The 23,260-nt window shown below is 36.9% G+C and overlaps 1 protein-coding gene across 2 annotated transcripts in view; it reads left to right on the top strand.

Moving 5' to 3' along the window:
* Nucleotides 1–23,260, top strand: part of LOC140519115 (olfactory receptor 1J2-like) — a 63,066-nt gene that overhangs the window by 9,869 nt on the left and 29,937 nt on the right. Inside the window, exon 1 of one of the 2 annotated variants that reach the window (XM_072631843.1) lies at nt 18,355–20,584. The exons of the other annotated variant lie outside the window; for it this stretch is intronic. The gene's annotated coding sequence lies outside the window, so the exon portion shown is untranslated. Of the gene's footprint in view, nt 1–18,354; nt 20,585–23,260 lie in introns of those variants that run through there. 2 annotated transcript variants of the gene reach the window in all.

Raw genomic sequence — 23,260 nt, 5'->3', positions numbered from 1 at the left:
ATATTAAAATACATAAATATAAATAAATGTAAATATATAAATATAAATTTAGATACATACATAGAGATGTTGATATATACAGAGAAAGATGTAGATGTGTGAATGTGTGCACAAGTTATGTGTGTGTGTTTGAAGACAGGCTGTTCAATGAATAATCCAAATATTCATGTGCTATTGATCCCTACTTTGGTAATAAGGAAGCTTATGTGTGAATAATGCCACTAATGTGTTCTGGTCTTGGTATGTATATCAGTGCTACTACAAAGCACAGAAAAACGTTCACTGACGTTCTGGCCCTGACACTCACGTTGCAGTCATTTTCAGATGTGTTATTGATGATTAATCTGTATAACCTTGGTCAGACTGGCCAATATGATCAGTAATTACAGTAGAATTTATGAGGAAAGGGAACTTTAAAGGTTTCAAGAAGCCTGTGGTGGCTTTCTAGTGGTGGTCTGTGATTTAACTTTCCTCTCTTTTGTGATATTTTGAGTTTGGTACTGGCGGCTATACCTCTGAGGAGGAGAGCGGTACAGAAGTTTATATACCATTTTCTGTTTCCTCTGAGGGTGGTATTGTCCTTAGTAAGCTCTTGTAAAGGCTGGGAGTTAGGACATACTATATCCAACAAGATATTTAAGTATTGATAAAGTGTCCTGCAGATTCTGCTCCAATGGAATCTATTTGATCCTGTTCAATCTAGCTCAATCTCCCACCTATAGGGAAGATTGCTCTCAGGAGTGGAAAGAGACTGTGGTACAGTCGAGAATATTAGGCAAGTTTAGCATTAAGGTGATGGAGAGCAGTAAGTCATTCTGAGAGGCTGCATTATCCTGATTGTTATTACCATGCCTGTTCAGGAAGAGGGAGCCTGTTATTGGATTCAGTAATTTTAATTAGACTGATTCACTCATCTCAGATTAAAACCCAGGTGTGACTCTCTAGGCTACAGGAAAGGTGCTTTTCCACTGTGATTTTGTTAAGAAAAATACTTCCTTGTTTTAGATTATCTGGGGCCATTCTCTTAGTAGAGTTAATGAAGCAATTAGGGGACAGTATCTATGACTGGTTGTTCCCTTTCCAATTATCTGGGGCCATGGGATACTGTCCCTGTGTGGCAAGAGGTCAATGTTCCTTGAAAGACTGAATTGCTTTTCAGAAAGCCTTTCAAGGAAGGCTTTGCATAAATCGCTTATGCAGCAGCTGTGATGAGACACTATACCCAAAGATATTAAATATTTGTTTGGAATAATAAACATAATGATTACCGAAAAGAAAGCAACTTTATGACCCATGTGATTTAGTACTATAGGCAGATACTCTGCATGAGTCACAGCAGGGATAGAAAAAGCAAACCAGGAATTCTCTTTTAGAAAGCTGAGTTCATCAAAGGTGGAGAGAGGGAACTTGGGGATGAGGAACTCCCTTGCCACATTAAGTATGACAATGGAAAATTCTCAGGGAGAGACAAAATAGCAAGATGGTTATGAGTAATTGGAATATATTACTTAGGACATGGTGAGAAAATATGATTGCTTCTCTGTAGAAAGATATATTCAGGTAACATGGAATGCATGTCTTTGTATAAAAAAGTTGTCATGGTAAAAATTATTCCCATCATGCTACACGCATAGGGCAGCAGAGGGAAAACAATTCTACAAGCCATTCAGGGGAGGGTGACCAGTATGATGTTCAGTTTGCCATGTTTAAGATAAATGAGTCTTCATATTAAATGGAATGCATATCAGTGTAATTCCTCAAGCAGAGTTCCCTTCCCCTGTAATCAGAGACAAGCCACTTTTAAAGACTAAAGAGCTTAGATCTTTACTACCAGGATTTCCTAGATGTTTTTATTACAGGATCAAATAGATTCCATTGCAGCTGAATCTGCAGGACACTTTATCACTACTTAAATATCTTCTTAGATATACTTAAAATGAATTAAAAATTCATATGTTATACTACCAAGAATATAATTGGATCATGGAATGTTTCATATTATCACTACCTTATGAGCAGAATTCTGACCTTCTTTAGCAAGAAAGGTGAGCTTTATTGACATATGTAGAAGAATATATAAAATGATTAATTTAAACATTGGACTATCTATTTGGAATTAGAAGGAACTTTATAGTAACCTATTTCCAGTTACTCTAGAGGTCCAAGAACTTCATTTTAAATATTAGGAAGCTGACTCCTAGAGATGTTAAAAAATTTGTTCAGTCACATAGGTAGATAACTGACAGAGACAAGCCTCTGACTCCAAAGTCACGACTCTTCTCACTTTCATATCCAGTGCTGGTGTAATTTCTTCTTTGTCCTTAAGGAACAAGGTTTGCTGTGAAAGGCACGAATTGACTTTTAAATGAGCAGGTTAGATCCATTGAGAGATAGAACAAGGGAGACCTTCTTGGCCTCTAGTTTGGCCTTTGTAATAAGTCCCAAATTAGTATTCATCCTTGTAACAGGGAGAGGCATAATTTCGCTGCTTCCCACCCCAATAAGACATCCTTTTACACAGGTTTATGAAGGAAGAAACTAATTCATGAAAAAAAACTGTCTATCGTCTTCTGATCATACTAAGTCATACCTACAGAAATAAGGTGTAATACAATGAATAGAGAGGTAGGGGCAGTTATTAGCCTGCACACATGTAAGCAACTGGACTGGGATTGATACCTGGTGATGGTAATAGAGTCACATGATGTCAAGCATGCAGCATGATTTTGGAGATCAACTAGTCCTACATTTTACAGATGAAGAAATTAACACCAAGACAGGTTGAGCAACTAGGCCAAGGTCACATAGTATGCTAGTTGATAAGCGGATGTAGATCACAGAAGTTTTGGATTTTTTATGGAATCTGGGCTTATTGTCCTTTGTCCTCCCACTTTTGTCTTTCTTGTCTAAATTCTCATCATGTTGAGAAGTGACCTTGAGTTCTCAAATGCTCTATGAATGGAGGGCAAGCTTTGACACATCCTACCACAGTGGAAACACTTCAACTAGATCCTAACAACTGCTTGTTTATCAGTCATGCAAACACCAGTTTACTTCAGTTTAGGAATGCTTGTCACAGGATTGCACACAGAATGAAGAATTTTTCACCAAGACAACACAAAAAGATAATTTTTTAGGGCACAGCATGGTTACACTTTGTAGGAATATCCACAGTGAAGAAGTCTCAGATAATCCTGATGTCCTATAAACACAAAATCATTTCATCAAACACAGTCTGATTTTAAACTCATATGATAACTATCTGAACATTTGGAAACTGTAGTATTTTGTAAAATAAAATGGCTAAGGAGTAGGAAGAACAGTACCTCAAATTATGGCAGCCATTTAAAAGAAATACGACTGTGATTCAGGTTGTGGTTCTTTTCCCCAATTTGATCCCAACATCTTACACCATTTGAATCACAGCCATGCAAGCCCTGAAGTATAGGCAGCCCTTCTGAACAACCTCAGTTACGTTAATTTGTGAAACTGGATCACATTAGTATGGAAACATTGTTGGGTAGTGCACACAATGCAGGACTTAGAGGCTGGAAAGTGATTTCGAAGTTGTCACTGAAAACACGTATTAGCTGCGTGATCTTGAGCAAATCACTTAATATTTAAACACCTCAGGAAATTCCCAAGGATTTATTTACTAGATCATGTATAGGATGCAACTTGTGGAGATGGAGGCAATATCCTCAGGGGGTCCTCACAATTTAAAATAAACACCAATTCTTTGTGTCCCCTTTTGTAAAAGCATATACATTTTTTGAAATAAAGGAATTTTTCAAAGGATTGTAGGAATGAAAGGATTTAAAAATAAATAGGAAAGACAGAATTCACTCAGCAGCATAATTTGTATCTTGTGATAAGAATTTTCCAGAAATTGAAACCGTTACCCTTTTAGAAGTAAAATTTTTAGTTTCATCATTTTAATATAAACCTTCTGCACACTATCTTCCTAATTTAACTTTATTTCTTTCTGGAACAGAGTATACTGCAAAAAATCTATGATTTCCTCTGTGTTGATGTGTCCTCCATTTTTGGCCACCAATCAGTTGCTTTCATAGAGGGTGTTCATGAGTTACTGAGGCAACAATTCAATACCTTTACTGCAATCTTCCATGCATGATCTTTTCTTCACTTAGCTTGATGTCTCCTCAGAAACATTTTTGTCTAAGTCTAGTCCAAACTGAAAGTCAGAGAGTTAAGCACCAAGGTCCAGTTTGCGTTCTCCTGGCATAGACTTTTAATGACCAGCGACATCTACATACCATGATGTGACGTTGGACAGATTTTCTCATGTAGGAGACAGAATATAGTGAACACTTTGTGAGTTTTTCATTTCATTAGAATTGAGGATTTCAAGAGATAAAATTCCATAAAGTGATATAAATGATAAACACTAGGCAACTTTGGGTGTTAGAATATTTCTTGGGGGCATTAAGTAACCAAATGACTCATCCACAATTACACAGCAAATGTGTTTTTTGTTGTTCTTCAGTTGTGTCCAAATCTTCATATGTATGACACATGGACCATAGCATACCAATACTATGGTTGGATTTTTCTTGGCAAAGATTCAGGAATGTTTTGTAATTTCTTTCTCCAGTGGATTAAGGCAAATGGAGGTCAAATGACTTGTCCAGAGTCTCTCAGATATAAGTATAGGAGGCTGTGTCTGAGCTCAGGTCTTCCTGACTCCAAATTCAGGGTTCTATATGCTGAATTTCCTGCCTACCAACAAAATTATCTATGCTGCTTCTCAAATAAGAGACAGTCAACCCAGTGACCCTGTATCAAGTTTTTTCAGTTTTGTAGGGACTATGAGCATTTCTGATTTTTGAAGAGCTCAGAGAATCCAAGGGTAATTCCACACAAAAATGAACTACTGTGGGGGAACTTTAGATAAGCTATAAAACACAAAGCAAAATAAATATAATTGATTTATTATACAGACAATGTAGTGCCAAGGTTCTTATACACAAACCTCTACTTAACAACTTAGGCATGTCACTCTCTTAGCATCAGTTTTTAAACTATGAAATCAAAGTGTTGGACAAAATGGTCTCAGAGGCCTCTTCTACCTCTATATGTATTAGGAAGAAAGATAGTGCTCTATGTTATCTGTAAGGAACAGTCTTTGAAGAGCAGTTAGGTGTATGAGAAAACCTCTTCTCTCTCTATTGTCTCTGAATGGAGACTCCATGTGATAACCACCCAGAGAAAGTCACAGTAGGATAATTTTAGTCTCTGAATGAGAGGGCAACTTGTTGAACAGACTGTACTGGACGATGTATTAGCAAGCATCCTAGCAAACCCAGCATGTACTGGTAGCACAGGTTCTTTGATTTGGTTTGCTAAAGGAAAGCAACTTTTCAATGGTCAACAATCTTACTTTAATTAAAAACAGTTAAATACAAGCAAAGAAATTAGCACATAGATTCAAGAGACGGGGAAGGTTCTTACTGTCTGAGCAAAGTAATATAACCACCTACATACACCACCCAAACAGGAGAGAACAAATCTCTGAGTAGTTGAGGAGCTCTTAAAAAATGGCTTCTCAGAGTCCCTACCAGGGAACCAAAAGATCTTTCTCATAAACACCCCCAAAGTTAAATACAAACCTCCCAGGACATATAACAAAGACTCAGTTCCTGATTGGCTCAGAGCCAGTAGGTACAAAAGCTACGTGACTCAGCATAGCTGTTAATCATCGGGGTTCAAAGGAAATCAACCCTTCAGATGTTTACTATGAGCCTGGGAAACTGAACTCCAAAAAGAAAACAATACAAATCCCATTTTGCCTGCTTTTACAGGAGATTACAATGGCAGCATTTTGTAATAGGATGAACATAGTCAATGGCATATGTGGTCTAACTTTCTGTGATTTAAAGTTCATTTGATTTCTAATAACATGTTTTATTTTTTAACATGCTAGGTTATGTGTTCATCTAAATATAATATTGTTCTGGCTATACTCTGAGATACAACATCTTTAGTATTTTATGTACCACTGCTACCATTGTCATTTCTTAAGTTCCCTCATGTTATAACATTCTATGCTCTAAAGTCCTTTTTAACTCTAACATTATAAAGTCTGTATTCCAAAACTTGTCTAAACATTTGTGACTTCATGACTGATGTGTATAGACTATCCTTCGGTGCAGACAACAACATAGCCCACTACTTCTGTGACTTGGCTGCTTTGCTAAAGTTATCTTGCTAAGATATCTCCCTCAATGAACTACTGATATTCATTGTAGGAGTAGCAATCATTATACAGCCATTAATAAGTATCCTTGTCTCTAACATCTGTATTTTTGCCACCATTCTGAAGATCCTTTTTGTCAAGGGTATCTGCAAAGTTTTATCAACCTGTGGCTCCTACCTCTCTGTGGTACCATTATACTATGGGACAATTACTGGCCAGTAGTTTCCCTTCCTCCAGTAACTAATGTCAAAAACATCTTTTTTTTCTCTGATATATACAGTGGTGATTCCCATGCTAAACCCCTTCATCTACAGTCTGAGGAACAGAGATATTAATAGGGCCCTGAAGAAAGTAGGTTGATGGTTTTAGATAGATACCGTTTGTTATTTTATGGAAGGCTCCATTTATTCCTATGTTCTCCAGTGTTTTTAATAGGAATGGGTGCTATATTTTGTCAAAGGTTTTTTCTGCATCTATTGAGATAATTGTACGGTTTCTGCTAGTTTTTTGTTGCTGTGATCCATAATGCTTATAGTTTTCCCAATATTGAACCATCCCTGCATTTCTGATATAAATCCTACCTGGTCATAATGTACTATTCTCGTGATAAGTTGTCGTATTCTTTTTGCTAACATGTTATTTAAAATTTTTGCATCTATATTCATTAGAGAAATTGGTCTATAATTTTCTTTCTCTGGTTTAGGTATCAGAACCATATTTGTACCATAAAAAGAATTTGGTAGGACCCTTCTTCACCAATTTCCCCAAATAGTCTATATAGTATTAGGTTTAACTGTTCTTTAAATGTTTGATAGAATCCACTTGTAAATCCATCTGGCACTGGTGATTTTTTCGTAGGGTGTTCATTGATGGTTTGTTTGATTTCTTTTTCTGAGATGTGCTTATTTAAGTATCAAAATTCCTCTTCTGTTAATCTGGACAATATATATTTCGTTAATATTCAACCATCTCTTTAAAAATTGCCAAATTTATGGGCATATTGTAGGGCAAAGTAATTTCTAATTATTGTTTTAATTTCCTCCTTGTTGAAGATGCGTTCACCTTTTCAATTTTTGTTAATAACAATTTGCTTTCCTTCTTACTTTTTTAAATCAAATTGACCAAAGGTTTTTCAATTTAATTATTTTTTTTCATAAAATCAACTCAATTTTCTTTATTAGTTCAGTACTTTTTCTAATTTCACTTGTATTAAATTATGTTTTGGTTTTCAGTATTTCTAATTTGATATTTACTTGGGGTTTTTCAATATGTTGTTTTTCTACCTTTTTCAGTTGCATGCCTAATTCGTTGATCCCCTCTTTCTCTATTTTATTTATGTAGGCATTCAGTGATATAAAACTTCCCCTAAGAACTACTTTTGAAGTATCCCATAAGTTTTGGTAGGTTATCTCATTAATGTCATTCTCTTGAATGAAGTTGGTAATTGTTTCCATGATTTGTTGTTTAACCCACTCATTCTTTAGGATTAGATTATTTAGTTTCCAATAAATTTTTGGTTTTTTTTTCCATGACCTTTTATTACATATAATTATTATTGTATTATGATGGGAGGATGATGCATTGACTTTTTCTGCCTTTCTGCACTGGATTGTAAGGTTGTTGTGCCCTAGTATGTGATTATTTTTTGTATATGTGCCATATACTATTGAGAAAAAGGTATGTTACTTTCTATACCCATTCAATTTTCTCTAGAGATCTATCATATTTACCTTATTCAGAGTTTTATTCACCTCCTTAACATCTTTCTTGTTTACTTTATGGTTAGATTTATCAAGTTCAGAGAGGTGGAGGTTGAGGTTCCCCATTAGTATAGCTTTGCTGTCTAGTTCTTCCTGTAACTCCCTTAACTTCTTCTCTAAAAATTTGGATGCTATACCACTTGGAGCATATATGTTTAGTAATGATATTGCTTCATTGTCTATGTTGCCTTTTAGTAGGATATAGTTTCCTTCCTTATCTCTTTTGATTAGTTCTATTTCTGCTTTTGCGTTTTCTGAGATTAGGATTGCTACTCCTGCCTTTTTTTTTTTTTAACACCAGCTGAAGCACAATATATTCTGCTCCAACCTTTTACCTTTACCCTGTTTCAGGTGTGTTTCTTGTAAACAACATATTGTTGGATTATGGCTTTTAATCCATTCTGCTATGTGCCGTTGTTTTTTGGGAGAGTTCATCCCATTCACATTGACAGTTATGATTACTATCTGTGTCTTTCCCTCCATCTTCTTTACCCCGATTTATGCTTTTACTTCTCCTTTCTCCCATACTCTCCACATTAGAGTTTTAATTTTGGACCACCACCTCCCTCAGTCTTCCCTCCTTTCTTAGAGTCTCCCTCCCTTTAACTCCCTTTTCCCCTTATTACTTCCCTTATTACTTCTTCCCTCCCTTTTAGCCTGCCCCCCTTTTTCTTTCCCCTCTCTCCTGCTACTGCCTATAGAGCTAGTTTGATTTCTATACCTAAGTGAGTTTGTTGTTCCCTCCTTGAACCAAATCAGATGAGAGTAATTCTCAAAGAATGCTCATCTCCCTCCCCTCTTTCCCTCTACTGTAGTATATTTTTTGCCTCTTCCTGTGATATAATTTACCTTTCTCTACCTCCTCCTTTTCAATCACTTCACACCCTTAAATGATACTTTTAATCATCATTTAATTTATACCCCCTCCCTCTATCTATGTATATCCCTTTTATATATCATGATAAGTATGTAATTCTCATCTTCCCTTATAGGGATGGAAACAGATTGCCCATATTGAAGGACAAGTTTTTTTTTTTCCTGTTTACCTTTTTTATGCCTATGTTTATTTATTTATTTTTAGATTTCAACATTCATTTCCACAAAATTCTGAGTTTCAATTTTTCTCCTCATCTCTCCCCTCCCCGCCCTCCATAATACCTTGCATTCTGATTACCCTTTCCCTCAATGTGTCCCCCCTTCTATAGCACCCCACCCTTCCCTTATCCCCATCTTCTCTCTTTACTTGTAGGATGAGGTAATTTTCTGTACCCCATTACCTGTATTTCTTATTTCTCAGTTATATGCAATAATAATTCTCAACATTCTCTTCTAATACTTTGAATTCCAACTTCTCTCCCTTCCTCCCTTCCTACCCATTCCCACTGAGAAGGCAAGCAATTCAATATGGGCTATATATGTGTCATTTTGCAAAAGACTTCCATAATAATCATGTTGTGTAAGACTAACTATATTGGCCTCCATCTTATCCTGTCCCCCCTTTTTTCTGTTCTCTCATTTGACCTTGTCCCTTCCCAAAATTGTTTACTTCTAGTTACTTCCTTCTCCCATTTGATGTCCTTTCTATCATCCCCCTCACCCTGCCTGTCCCCCTTTTCCCTTACTTTCCTGTAGTGTAAGATAGATTTTCACACCAAATTTAGTGAGCATATTATTCCCTTATTCAGTCATATGTGAAGAGAGTAAGCTTCACTTTTCCCCCTCACCTCCTCCCTTTTCTCCTCCATTGAACAAGATTTTTCTTATCTCTTTTATGAGTAATAGCCTGTACCATTCCATTTCTCCCTTTCTCTTCCCAGTATTTTCTTCTCTCACCACTTAATTTAATTGTATTTTTTAATGGATATCATCTCTTCTGATTCAACTCAACCTGTGCTCTCTGTCCATATGTGTGTGTGTGTGTGTGTGCGTGTGTGTGTGTGTGTGTGTGTGATCCCACCATCTATCCAAATACTGAGAAAAGTCTCAAGAGTTACAAATATTATCTTTCCATGTAGGAATGCAAGCAGTTCAGCTTTAGAAAGTCCTTATGATTTCTCTTTCCTGTTTACCTTTTCATGCTTCTCTTGATTCTTGTGTTTGAAAGTCAAATTTTCTCTTCAGTTCTGGTATTTTCATCAAGAATGCTTGAAAGTCCTCTATATCATTGAATGACCATTTGTTCCCTTGAATATATTTTAAGTTTTGCTGGGTAGGTGATTCTTGGTTTTAATCCCAGTTCCTTTGACTTCTGGAATATCCTATTCCAAGTCCTTCAATCCTTTAATGTGGAAGCTGCCAGATTCTGTTTTATTCTGATTGTATTTCCACAATACTTGAATTGTTTCTTTCTAGCTGCTTGCAATATTTTTCCCTTGACCTGGGAACTTTGAGATTTGGCCACAATATTCCTAGGAGTTTCTCTCTTCGGGTCTCTTTCAGGAGGTGATTGGTGGATTCTCTTAATATTTATTTTGCTCTCTGGTTCTAGAATATCAGGGAAGTTTTCCTTGATAATTTCATGAAAGATAATGTCTAGGCTCTTATTTTATCATGGCTTTCAGGTAGTCCCAAAATTTTTTAATTGTCTCTCCTGGATCTATTTTCTAGGTCAATTGGTTTTTCCAATGAGATATTTCACATTATCTTCTATTTTTTTCATTCTTTGGGTTTTGTTTTGTAATTTATTGGTTTATCATATAGTCATTAGCTTCCCTCAGCTCCACTCTCATTTTTAAAGAACTATTTTCTTCAGTGAGCTTTTGGACCTCCTTTTCTTCTCCTCATTGGCTTTTTGGACCTCTTTCTCCAATTGAGTTAGCCTATTGTTAAAGGTGTTATTTTCTTCAGCATTTTTGTGGTCTCCTTTAGCAAGCTGTTGACTCACTTTTCAAGCTCTTCCATGGCCTGAACTCACTGCATATTCATTTTGGAAGTTCTAGATGCAGAAACCTTGACTTCCTCTGACAGTGTACATTGTTCTTCCTCATCTGAAAGGATGGAAGGAGACACCTGTTCCTCAAGAAAGTAATCTTCTATGGTTTTATTTTTTTCTCTTTTTGAGCATTTTCCCAGCCAGTTACTTGACTTCTAAATTGATTGTCAAGAGGAGGGTCCTAGTGCTCCTCACCTGCCACCACCTAGTGCCAGTGGTGAGGGGACTCTGCTCCCATCTCGCTCAGCTGGGAAAGCTCTCCCACACTGACCTTTGGAGCTTTCTGTGTCACTTGTGGGTTGAGGGATCTGGGACCCTACCTGCTGGGAATTCTGCCCTGGAGGTGTGTTCAGGTCCTGTTCCTCCCATGCCACATGGCCAGGGCTGGGCTCTGCTCTGCTCAGCATGCCATGAGATTGACCTTTCCTGATGGCCTTCCAGGTTACCTTTGGCTGGAAACCTCTTTCACTCTGTTCTTCTGTGGCTTCTGCTACTCTAGAATTTGTGAAGAGTCATTTTTTTAATTAATTAATTTTATTTATTTTCAGTGTTCTAAAATCACTACCATATAACTTAGATTATTATTTTTCCCTCCCTCCCTGAGATGGCATACAATTTTGCATAGGTTCTACACATACATTCCTATTAAATTCATTTTCACTATAGCCATGTTGTATTGAAGAATTAAAATGAGTGGAAGAAATCATCTAACAAACCAAAACACAATACACACACACAAACACACACACACACACACACACACACACACAGACACACACACACACACACACACACACAAAATGATCTGCTACATTCTACGATTGAATTCCATAGATCCTTCTCTGGATGTGGAAGGCATTTTGCATTAGAAGACCATTGGGAATTTTTTTTAAATCTTTGCATTGCTACAAAATTCCAAGTCTACCAGAAAAACTCTCCCACACTGTGGTCATTGCTGTGTACAAAGTTCTCCTTATTCCACTCCTTTCAGTCACATCAGATCATATAAGTCTTTCCAGGCCTCTCTGAAGTCTTCCTGTTCATTATTTCTTATAGCACAATAATATTCCATTACATTCATATACCATAATTTATTCAGTCATTCCGCAATTGATGGACATCACCTTGGTTTGCAGTTTTCAGTCATCACAAAGAGTGCTGCTATAAATACTTTTGTACATGTGGGACCCTTTCCCATTTGTATGATCTCTTAGGCATACAATCCTAGAAGTGATATTGCTGGGTCAAAGGATATTCACATTTTGTAACCCTTTGGGTATAGTTCCAAATTGCTCTCTAGAATGGTTGGATCAACTCACAGCTCCACCAACAGCATATTAGTGTTCCAACTCTACCACATCCTCGCCAACATTTATCATCTTCCTGTTCTGTCATGTTTGCCAATCTGATAGGTATGATGGTGTACCTCATAGTTGTTTTGATTTGCATCTCTCTAATCAAAAGTTATTTAGAGCATTTTTTCATATGATTATAAATTTCTTTAATTTCTTCCTCTCAAAAATTTCCTGTTCATATCTTTTGACCATTTATCAATTGGGGAATGACTTGTATTTTTGTACATTTGACTCAGTTCTCTACATATTCTAGAAATGAGGCCTTTATCTCCAAGATTAGCTGTAAAAATTCTTTCCCAGTTTTCTACATCCCTCCAAATTTTGACTACTTTAGATTTGGTTGAGAGTCATCTTTTACAGGTATTTTGTGGGCTGTGAGGGAAGCACTACAGTATATGCACCTTTCTACTCTGCCATCTTCGCTCTACCTCCCTCCATTTACCTTTTTATACCTCTTTTGAGACTTGTGTTTGAAGACTGAATTTTCTATTAAGCTCTGGCCTTTTCATCAAGGTCTGCAAATCCCTTATTTCATTGAATGTCCACCTCCTTGCCTGAAATATTATGCTCATTTTTTGCTTTGTAATTGATCCTTGGTTGTAGTCTCAGCTCCTCTGCCTTAAGGAATATCATATTCCAATTCCTATGATCTTTTAGTGTGGAAGGTACAAGGTCCTGTGTGATCCTAACTCTAGCTCTTCAGTATTTGAATTGTTTATTTCTTGTGTCCTGCAGTATTTTCTCCTTTACTTTATTGTTGTGGAATTTGGCAACAATATTCCATGGTGTTTTCAGTTTCAGATCCCTTTGAGGAGGTGAATGGTGGATTCTTTTGATGACTATTTTGCCCTATGAATCTGATTTTGATCTATGAATCTGGGAAGTTTTCCTTGATGATTTCTTCGAAGATATTGTCCAGGTTCTTTTTTTCATCATAGCTTTCTGGTAGACAAATACCTCTTAGATTTTCTCTCTTGGATCTATTTTACAAGTCAGTTGCTTTTCCATCAAGATTATTTTACATTTTCTTCTGTTTTTTCATTCTTTAGACTCTGTTGGACTGATTCTTGATGTCTTATAGAGTCATTATCTTTCATTTGCCCCATTCTAATTTTTCACAAATTGGTTCCTTCAGTTAATTTTTGCATCTCCTTTTCCATTTGTCCAATTTTTCCCTTTAAGGAGTTATTTTCTCCAGTTAGTTTTTATACTTCCTTTTCCATTTGTCCAATTTTCCCAGTTAGATTTTGTGCTTCCTTTTCTATTTGCACAATTTTCCTTTTAAATTCTTCAGTGATTTCTTTTTTCATATTTTTATGATCATTGGCCAGTTTTTCTTCTACTTTCCTAATTTGGCTTTTAAAATCCTTCTCGAGCTCTTCCAAGAATCCTTTTTGGGCTTGAGACCAGTTCATATTTCCTTCTGAAGTTTCAGATTTGTGTACAGTCTCAATGATGACATCTTTGGTATTCATTTTTGTCCTCCAATTAGAAATATTCTGTGGTCTTATCTCTTCTGGTTTGCTTCTTGCTCATGAAGATCACCCTTTTACTGGCTTTTAAAGTGGATCTCTGCTTTTGGGGCACAGGGTGCTCTGTTTCACCTTCTTGAGCTTAGAACTTGAGGCTTTGTGTATTGTGGCCTCTGATACTTTCAGCTGGAAGTTAGAATGCTGTAGCTTACCTTGTGCTGAGCTGGCTGATGTGCCAAAGCAGAGGCCAGGTGAAGTCTTTCTGAATTTCCCCAGAGTTACCCTGGAGCTAGCTCTGTTAAGTGTCAAGGAGGTGTGGTCTGTCCATAGGAGGTCTCCTCTCCTGAGCACAGGCAGTTTTAGTGGTTGGTGAACCTCATTTGCACTAGTGTCTTCCCGATTCCCCTTGTGCTAGTGAAGCAGGCCTCAAGTCCTGGTGTTGACGATTATGGGCTCCAACACTTTGGGCCATAGGATTTCCTCCCAGTTTGCTAATGTGGGGCTGTATGGGACAGCTCCAGTCCTACACTGATCCCCTTCAGCCACAGCAGGAGGGATCCCTCCCCTTTGTGATTTTCCTAGCCTCACAGATTAAGAGACTGTATACCTCTATGACTTATCTCACTGTTACCAGGTTTTCCTGGGGAAATATTTTCTGGGTTTTTCAAGATCAACAAGGAAACAGATGGAGCATTTACCAATCACTCCACCATTTTGTCTCCTGGAAGTTCAAGTAAGTGAGTTACAGACATTTAATCTCCTGACTAATAGTTTCAGGAGTGGCTGCTGCAGTTACGCGGGGTTCTGCAGTTCTCTCCTGCTCAATTCCACTGGACTCCTGGCCTGGGCTGATATGCATGAGATTTCTCAGTGCTGCTGCTCAGACTGCCCAGGGTTTCCTGCTCCTAGAAATTATTTGGAGATGAGGAAATTTAATTGTTGAATAGCTCAAATAATTTTCCCAAGTTAATTTAATTTAACAAACAGTTTATCATCTCATTTGCCCAAGGAATTCTTAGGTACTAAGAATACAAAGAGAAATGTATGAAATAGTCCTTTGCCCTCCAACACGCTACATTGTTTCTATAGGAAGTGCTGGGTCTCCTGACATCAAATCAAAGGCTCTTCCAAAAGCTCACACTGATGTTCAGGTAATACTCTTTTAATCTAGAAATAATGAGAGAGCATTTTATGGAACAGAGATGCTTTAACATAGGGCGAAGGGCAATATATCTGGGGGTAGTTCATTGGGATTACATACCAGTTTGCCTAATTATTAACTGTCTATGCGATCTTGAACACAGGACTTAATCAGTCGAGTTCTCAATGACCCCTTTCATAGAAAGAATGAGTTGTACTGAATGATTTCTAACTTCCCCTTTTGTTCTAAATGCATGCTGATAGTTGCATCTCTTTCTATTTTGGTTGAATAGGGCCTGTACAAAGTCTTGGTTCATACAGTTAACACAAGGATAGTGAGAACCAACTTGTAGTATCAAAAATAACTTTTATTGCTTGTGGATACATTCACATTTCCAATAGCAGGGGTGTCCCTTCTAGGGACTATGCAATGGTAGACTGGAGGGGAAATCTTCAACTTTATCCTGATCAAGGTGCCAAATATGCTAACCAGGGTAGTACGCAACCAAGAGAGTCACGTAAGTGTCCTATCACAGTGAAGGGAATTTACCTGAACATCATGACTCAAGCCAGAAACATGACCTGGTTCAAGTGAATGCTGATAATGCCATGAGTGATGAGACATGGGGGAGGGGATACACACGACAGTTCCAACTAATCCAATATAGTACCTTTTTTTTCAATCTGGTTTTCTATTTTAAAATCTCCACAACTGTCTCATATCCTTGAATGAGGGAGTTAATAAGAATGAGGCTGTTATTATGAAATAGAAGTACAGAATATGACATGGAAATTCAAAAAGACAACTCGAGAGCCAAGCTTCAGTAAGACTGGAAGCTGAGTGAAGTCTATCAGCATTATTACCTTTTTCCTCTCTTCCTTAGTGGGGGCCCTTGAGGTAATAGTGAAAATTGAGTGAAGCACACTGACTCCATCTTGTGACTCCATTCTGGATCAGTCTCTTTTCTATTTAATTACAGACATAGTCCAATATCTGTGAGAAAACTTGCTTCAGTTAGGGGAACTGTGAGAAAACTTTATTGCATTGTTTGAACCTAGCCCTGAGTGTCTCGGAAGCTGGGACACCTCTGCCAAAGGATCTAGGTTATGCCTATCAGAAACTCAGTCAGATCTGAAGACTGATGCAAGAAGTTTTCTCACAATGATACACCTCAAACAACCAATGCATTTTAACTGGAAACTGGTCCCATACTGTTCAATCAGCTATTGTTTCCATGGTCTTTTGACTGAATAGAGATATTTGGGGTGAGGAGATACCTCTTTTTCAGAATTCAGGGAATTTCATCTGTTGATCCTTCACCTCTCAACTTGGATGGCACCCTTTCTTTCCTTCAATTAGAAATCAAGTTACTTGATTATACTTCCTGTTTTTGCATATTGTAATATTCTAATTAATGAAGTCTCTCTATTCCTGTATTCAAGGTCCAATGCCAAGCTCGGGAGGCCTGTTCCCTGTTGGCTATAAAATTGGATTCACTACTTCATAAATTTATGTGTTTAGCTTGTACCTTTGATTCTTCATTTATTTCAGATTTCACACATGACACTCCTGCCTTCCCACCTTTTCCAATCTTCACATAATTTGAGCCATCCAGGCTTTGTCATTGAATCTACTGACACTGACTGAGATCTCAATATTTTCCACACACGTCTTAGTATTGGAGGGTAACTACTCATTTTAAATCAACTGCCTGAACCCCATTCAAGCTCACTGGTGGAAATTATAATTAGGAATCCCTAATTGATATATAACATGACATTGATTTACTTTATATGAAAATTCATTTATAGGCATAAGATGATTGATATATAACATGACAAAGGCATACAGAAAACCAGTATATAGCTGTCCCCAGAAAGCAGGTGTGACTTAGAAATTTCTGAATTCTGAGTGTTAGATTAGTGGAATAGATGAGGTACACACGAAACACTAGTAAATGACTGTAGCAGGCTAGTATTTGATAAAGTCAAAGACCCCAGCTTCTAGAATAAGAACTTACTATTTCATGATACCTTCTGTGGAAATTGAAAAAGATTGGTGTACACTGATATCTTAGACTATTTATCAAGAGAAGTTTAAAATGGGTACATGATATAGACATAAAGGGAGATACCATAAGGAATTCAGGAGAGCATACAATAGTTTACCTGTCAGAACTATGGAGAAAGGAAGAATTTTTAGCCAAACAAGATAAAGAGAGTATTATGAGATGTAAAATGCATAATTTTGATTGTGTTAAAAAGTTTTTGCACAAATGAAACCAATACAACCAAGATTACCAGGAAGCAGAAAGCTAGGAAACAATTTTTATTGCATAGCTTTGATAAAGATACAGATATTATTTCTCAGATACATGAGGAACCAAGCCTTATTTATAAAAGGAAGAGCCATTCCTTAATTGATAATTGATCAAGACATACAAACAATAAGCTTTCAGAAGAAATCAAAGCTGTTAATAGTCACAGATAAAAATGTCCTAAATCACTACTGAGTAGAGAAATGCATAAAAAGACAAATCTCAGATACCCCTACACACCTATAAGACTGTTTAACATGGGAGAAAAGGAGAATGACAAATTCTGGAGAATATGTGGAAAAATTGGACATGAATAAATTATTCACAGAGTTATAAACTAGTCCAACCATTCTGGAGAACAATTTAGAATGACAACTAAAGAACTAATCCTAACACTAACCCTAAACCTAACAATTTAGAATGACACTACAAGAGCTAAACCTAATTCTAACTCCTAACCCAGCTCTAAACCTAACATTTTGATCCAGCAGTACCACAATTAGTACTGTATCCCAAAGAGGTCAAAGAAAAGGGGCAAGGCACTACATGCACAAAATGCTAATAGAAGCTGCCTTTTGCATGTGGTGGCAAAGAATGGGAAGTCAAAGGGATGTCCATCCATTGAAGATTGGCTGAAAGAGTTGCATTATATGATTTTGATTGAATATTGTTGTGCTATAGGAAATGATTAGCAGCATGGTTTCAGAAATGCCTTGGAAGGATCACAAGAACTCATGCAAAGTAAAGTCAGTAGAATCAAGAAAACATTGTACATAGTAACAGCAATATTAAAAGTATGTAAACTAGGAAAGACTTACTTTCTCTAATCAAGACAAAGATTCAAAACAATTGCAAGATTCTATGATGACAAATGCTATCCACCTCCTCAGAGAAAACTGATAAACTTTGAAGCATATTTTTTTCCTTTATTTTTATTGTTTTATTTTGTTTTTGTGTTTTTTGAAAACATGGCAAATATGGAAATCTGTTTTGTATGATTGTGTGTGTATGATCTACATCAAATTTCTTGTCTTATCAAAGAGGGAGAGATGCAATGGGAGGGAAAAAATTTAGAACTCAAAATTTTAAAAAATTATTGTTAAAATTACTAACATAAAATTTAGAAGTATTTGATAAAACAAACAAAAATGATTTTAAAAATAAAATTATTTAGAAACATTGTACTGAAGTAATGAAGAAAAAAGATGATATTAAACAAGAGTTTCAACATTTAATAGGAATACCGCATTTTATGTGGTATATGTTTTCATGAAATCTTAAAAGATTAGAGTAGGAAGCCATCTGAGAAGTCATTTTTGTTAACTGTCTCATTTCATAGATAAGGAAACTAGAACCCAAGACATTCAAGTAATTTTTCATGGATATGCAAGTGGTGACAGACAAAGCTGAGATTCTAACTCAGATGTGCTCACTCCATGTCCAATGTGCTTTCTGGTACATGAGGCTGCATAAGAATTTATAGTCTTAATAAGTCTGTGGTTTCACAGGATATTCTTATTAGAAAAGTCCAGTGAACACTAGCCTTGTAGCCAGAAGACATGTGTTCCATTCTTGTAATTTCTATGAACATGACTCACATGCAACCAAATCTTATACCATAAGTTCCAGTTCATTTTTCCCTATGGTATAAAGCATGCAAGAAATTTACTTATGAACACTCTGAGATCTTTGTTTATTTTTTAAGGATTTACCATGTTCTGTTTCATATTATTATTATTGACAGATCACTCATATAGTAGACTATGATCTCTACAAGGTCAAGAACTGTTCAGGTAGGAGTTGGAAAAGATGACCTTTAAGATTCCATAAAAAATTCAAGAGTCTGGAAATCTAGGATTATTTTTAAAAGTTCTTGCCTTTCATTCACAAGTGTTCTTGTATGGCTTTGAGTCATGGAACATTGCAGTGCTCCAAAGAATTAAATGTTAGCATTACCCAGAATTCATTTGAAATGTTCCTGGTGGATGAGAGAATGCTGCAACATATGACAAATAAAGAACTTTAAAGAACTGCAGCAAATATGAACAGGGAAATTTATGAGCAAAACAGAGAAAAGTTTGGCCATAGAGGAGGAATAATGGATGACACATTGGCAGACCGAGTAGTCTGTGGTTATGTCTGTAGAAAAGAAGGATGGAACATGGTATTTGGTGCCAAATACATTAAACATGTATTTAGATACAAAATTATGGACATACATGAAAAAGAATCTCCAAGGATGGTTTAGAAGGGTTGGAAGAGTTGTCCTCTGCATCATCAAAGGGAAACATCCAGAACCACCAAGGGGATCATAGTTGCAATTGAATATTCTCAAAGTATAGCCTAAAGCCTTGCATATAATAGCTGCTGAATACATGCCCTCACTGAATGAAAGGACAATATGACCCTGAGAAGGTCACTTCCACTTTCTGAGCTGATGTTGGTAATGATACATAGAACAGAATACTTCTCTATATTCTATATTACAAATAAAATCCATTTCTAAAATAGGGGGGCGGGGTGAAGGAGAGGGATTTGTTACCTAATGTACAGACCTATTTTGATGAAAGAGTGTCTATAAACTCTAAAGTGACACAACATTGCCAGGTTTTTTTTTAAATGTATTTTTTCTTTCAGTCAGTAGTATTTATTAGCTCTCTATTCTGTGCCTAAGCACTGTGCTAGGCACTGGGGATACAAATGTAAGTGAAACAGTCTCTACTCTCACAGGGTTTATTTTATGTCTTTCCTTCATTTCTTAGAAAAAAGTCTTAACCTCTAAAAATATCAAAACTATGATAAAGGTGAGGAGGATTCCTGTCAAAATCTGAATAATTTAACTTTTGGTTGATTATGGATGTCTAAGATACTGGACCAGTACTGGTGGAATTAGCGAATGAGGAATGCTGCAGGAGCAGTTTTGAGCTAGAGAATGAGAAGCTGATGATTTCTTTACACAGGCCCAGGAGAGCGAGGATGGACACCCCAAAGGAATTTTTCCCAAGGGCCCACAGCATTGCCTTTTTCAATCTCTGGCAATAACATTGTCCTTCCCCCAACACCCGTGTATCTACTTTACAGGGAGGCTATTGGGGAATCAGACAATTACACCATGTTTATTTTAACCAGCACTGTGGGAGCATTGTCTCCCATTTCCTCATTCCTTCTTTGATAAAGCAGAAGCTCCAAGCTCCTTTTGTGGAGAAGAGGAATGAAGCAGATCTTCCCAACAAATATCATGCTTCCTCTACCTCCCCATCTCTTGTGAGCAGTCTGGAATTTTGGCTGAAGGTTTGGGTTCTGCTTTCCCTTCCAGACTCCCCTGTATCGTGGTGAGAACCTCTTTGATTTGGAGCTGAGATCATCTGAATTTATCCCATGAAGGAACAGGTCTGATAGCTTTGAAAAACCTTTCTCAAGTAATATGTGTTTAGGTAGATTGCATGTGTGTGTTAGTGTGTGTGTGAGAGAGACAGACAGACAGACAGATAAACAGAGACAAGCAGACAGAGATAGAGAGAGACAAATAGATGTGTTGATATTATTCTGCTTCCTCAAATTTAACAAAGAATAATTCCAAATAATAGCTGACATTTTATAGCACTTTTAGGTTTGCATAGTGTTTTGTAAACAGTATCTCATTTGATCCCCTCAGGAACATTAAGAGGTAGATTACATTGTTCTTACTTATCAGGTGAGGAACCTGAGTCTGAAAAATTGTAAAGTGACTTGTACAACATCATGCAGCTAGTTAGGGTCTGAATTTGAACTCATGTCTTCTGAGTCCAGTTCTAGGCATCTATCCAGTGAGCCTTTTAAACTTTATAACACAGATTCCCAGTTTACTTGAATCATCATGTTAGACCATAGAATGTCAGGACATGGAATATGAGAGAAAAGATTTTTAAATCAATCATGAAACATTTATTAAGTGCTTACTTTGTGCTAAGCACTCTGCTGGTGTTACAAAAAGGGCAAAAGATAGTTCCTCCCCTCAGGTAGTTCACAATCTAGTGGGGAAAACAGAATGTCAATGAACATATACAAATTATTATACAGGATAAATAGAAAATAATTTAACATAAGGAAAGCACGAAAATTAAGAGTAGTTGGGAAAGAATTCCTATGAAAGATGGGATTTTAGTTGGGACTTATAGAAAACCAAAGAAATCAGTAGGCAGAGATGAGGGAATGCATTCCATACACATGGGACAGCCACAGAGAAGTCCCACAACTGAGAACTGCAGTGTCTTGTCTCTGGAGCAGTCAAGAGGTCAGTTTCACTGGGATTGAAGAGCAGGGTTAACATGTCAGAAGACCAGGGATGGAGAGTGGTGCTAGGTTTAAAGGTCTTTGATTGCCAAACACAGCATGTTGTACTTAATGCTGGAGATAATAAGAAGCCACTGGAATTTATTAAGTGTGTGTGTGTGTTTGTGTGTGTAGAGGAGTCAAGTGACTGGGGCAACATGATCAGACCTGAACTTTAGAAAACTCACTTTGGTGAATAAAGGACAGAGAATATAGAATTTTAATACAAGTCTGAAAATGTCTCTCAACTGCAAATGTAAATATAATATAATGTAAAAAGCTCCTAATTGCCTCTAAAACGAAATAGAAGAGAACATTTTCTCTTCAGCAGGAAAAGTACCCAAATCTCTCACCAGTCTCTTTGTCTAGAAAAATTAAAAATGAGCTCCCCTCAGACACTCCACTCTTCAACCAAATTGGCTTACTTGGCTGTTCTCTATACACAGGTGAAACCAAATCTCCCACTGGTGAGCCTTTGCCTGGGTTATGTCTCACACCAGAAATTTTCTTCTTCCTCATTTCTGCTTCTTGGCTCTCACTCCTTTCAAAGCTCATCTATAGTACAGTTACCTGTAAAATACCTTTCTTAATTCATCTACTTATTTTTGGAATACCCTCATCCAATTACTTTGCATTTTAGGGTATTTTGTATTGACATAAATGGTATTGGTACAGGTTTTTGTGCGCTCAGTATGTACCACAGTGACTGGCAAGTAGTAGTTACTCAATAAATGTTTGTTGAATTTAATTAAATTAAATTAGATTTAGAACTGGAAGAGACCTTGAGACAATATAGGATAGAATCTTAGCAAGGAAAGAATCTTAGAATGATGATGAAAACCTCCGAAATTATAGGAACCTAAGAATATAAACTCTAAACACTTTAAAAATGGAATGGAGAGAGAACTTAATCCAGTGCATCGAACACCATACTTGACATCAGAAGCCTTGAGTTTCAGTCCCATATTGGTCAATTACATAGCCATTTACCTGTGGGGCAATCACCTCACATTTTGAGTTTCAGTTTCTTTATCTGAACAAAGGGTGTAAAGAATACCTTTTCAGGATATCAAATAATAGAATAAGAAATGTCTAAATATGTAAGCTATTTTTAATCTTCACACCAGAAAGGAAATTAAAAGATTAGATAGGGAAGGGATCATAAAAGGTAATCTAGTCTGAACTATCCATTAAACAGAGAAGAAAACTGAAGCCAAAAAAGATCCTGTTGATGTCAATATCAGTGCGTGAATTAGTCAAGGAGCCAAGTCACAGTCCTCAGTTCTTCTGGCTCCTAATACCATCCTCCCTGCAATGCATCCCCTGACCTCCTTGATCCTTTTCTTAGAGGTTGAACAACTGATGACCCCAGCTCTCATACTGCAGTCTCTCTGGTAGCAAGCCCTAGGATCCCCTGTCCTCCTTGCTCTCTCTCCTTAGCTCAGAAAGTGAATAAAATGAAATTACAAGATCCTCTCCTCACATGAACAACTTGTTCAGTGTAAGGAAATCTGGTGGATGGGAGAAAGGCTAGAATTCAGGAAACATTCACTGCAACATAAGGGCTTCCCTCAAATCAGAGATTGAAGGGGGAGATGGACTGTGTAGGGCAGGAGTGAGCACTCTCTCTATCTGGAGTGTTCAAGTAGAGGCTAAAGGACCACCTGCCAAAGATGCTGTGTAGTTGATTCTCACATGGAGTGTTACTTTGGGCTAAATTAATTCTGAGGTTTCTGTAAATACTGAGGCTCTATT

This window comes from Notamacropus eugenii, chromosome 1 (assembly GCF_028372415.1).
Source record: "Notamacropus eugenii isolate mMacEug1 chromosome 1, mMacEug1.pri_v2, whole genome shotgun sequence".
Lineage (NCBI taxonomy): Eukaryota > Metazoa > Chordata > Mammalia > Diprotodontia > Macropodidae > Notamacropus > Notamacropus eugenii.
The sequence above is the reverse complement of the archived record's forward strand: the minus strand, read 5'-3'. Positions and strand labels throughout refer to the sequence as shown.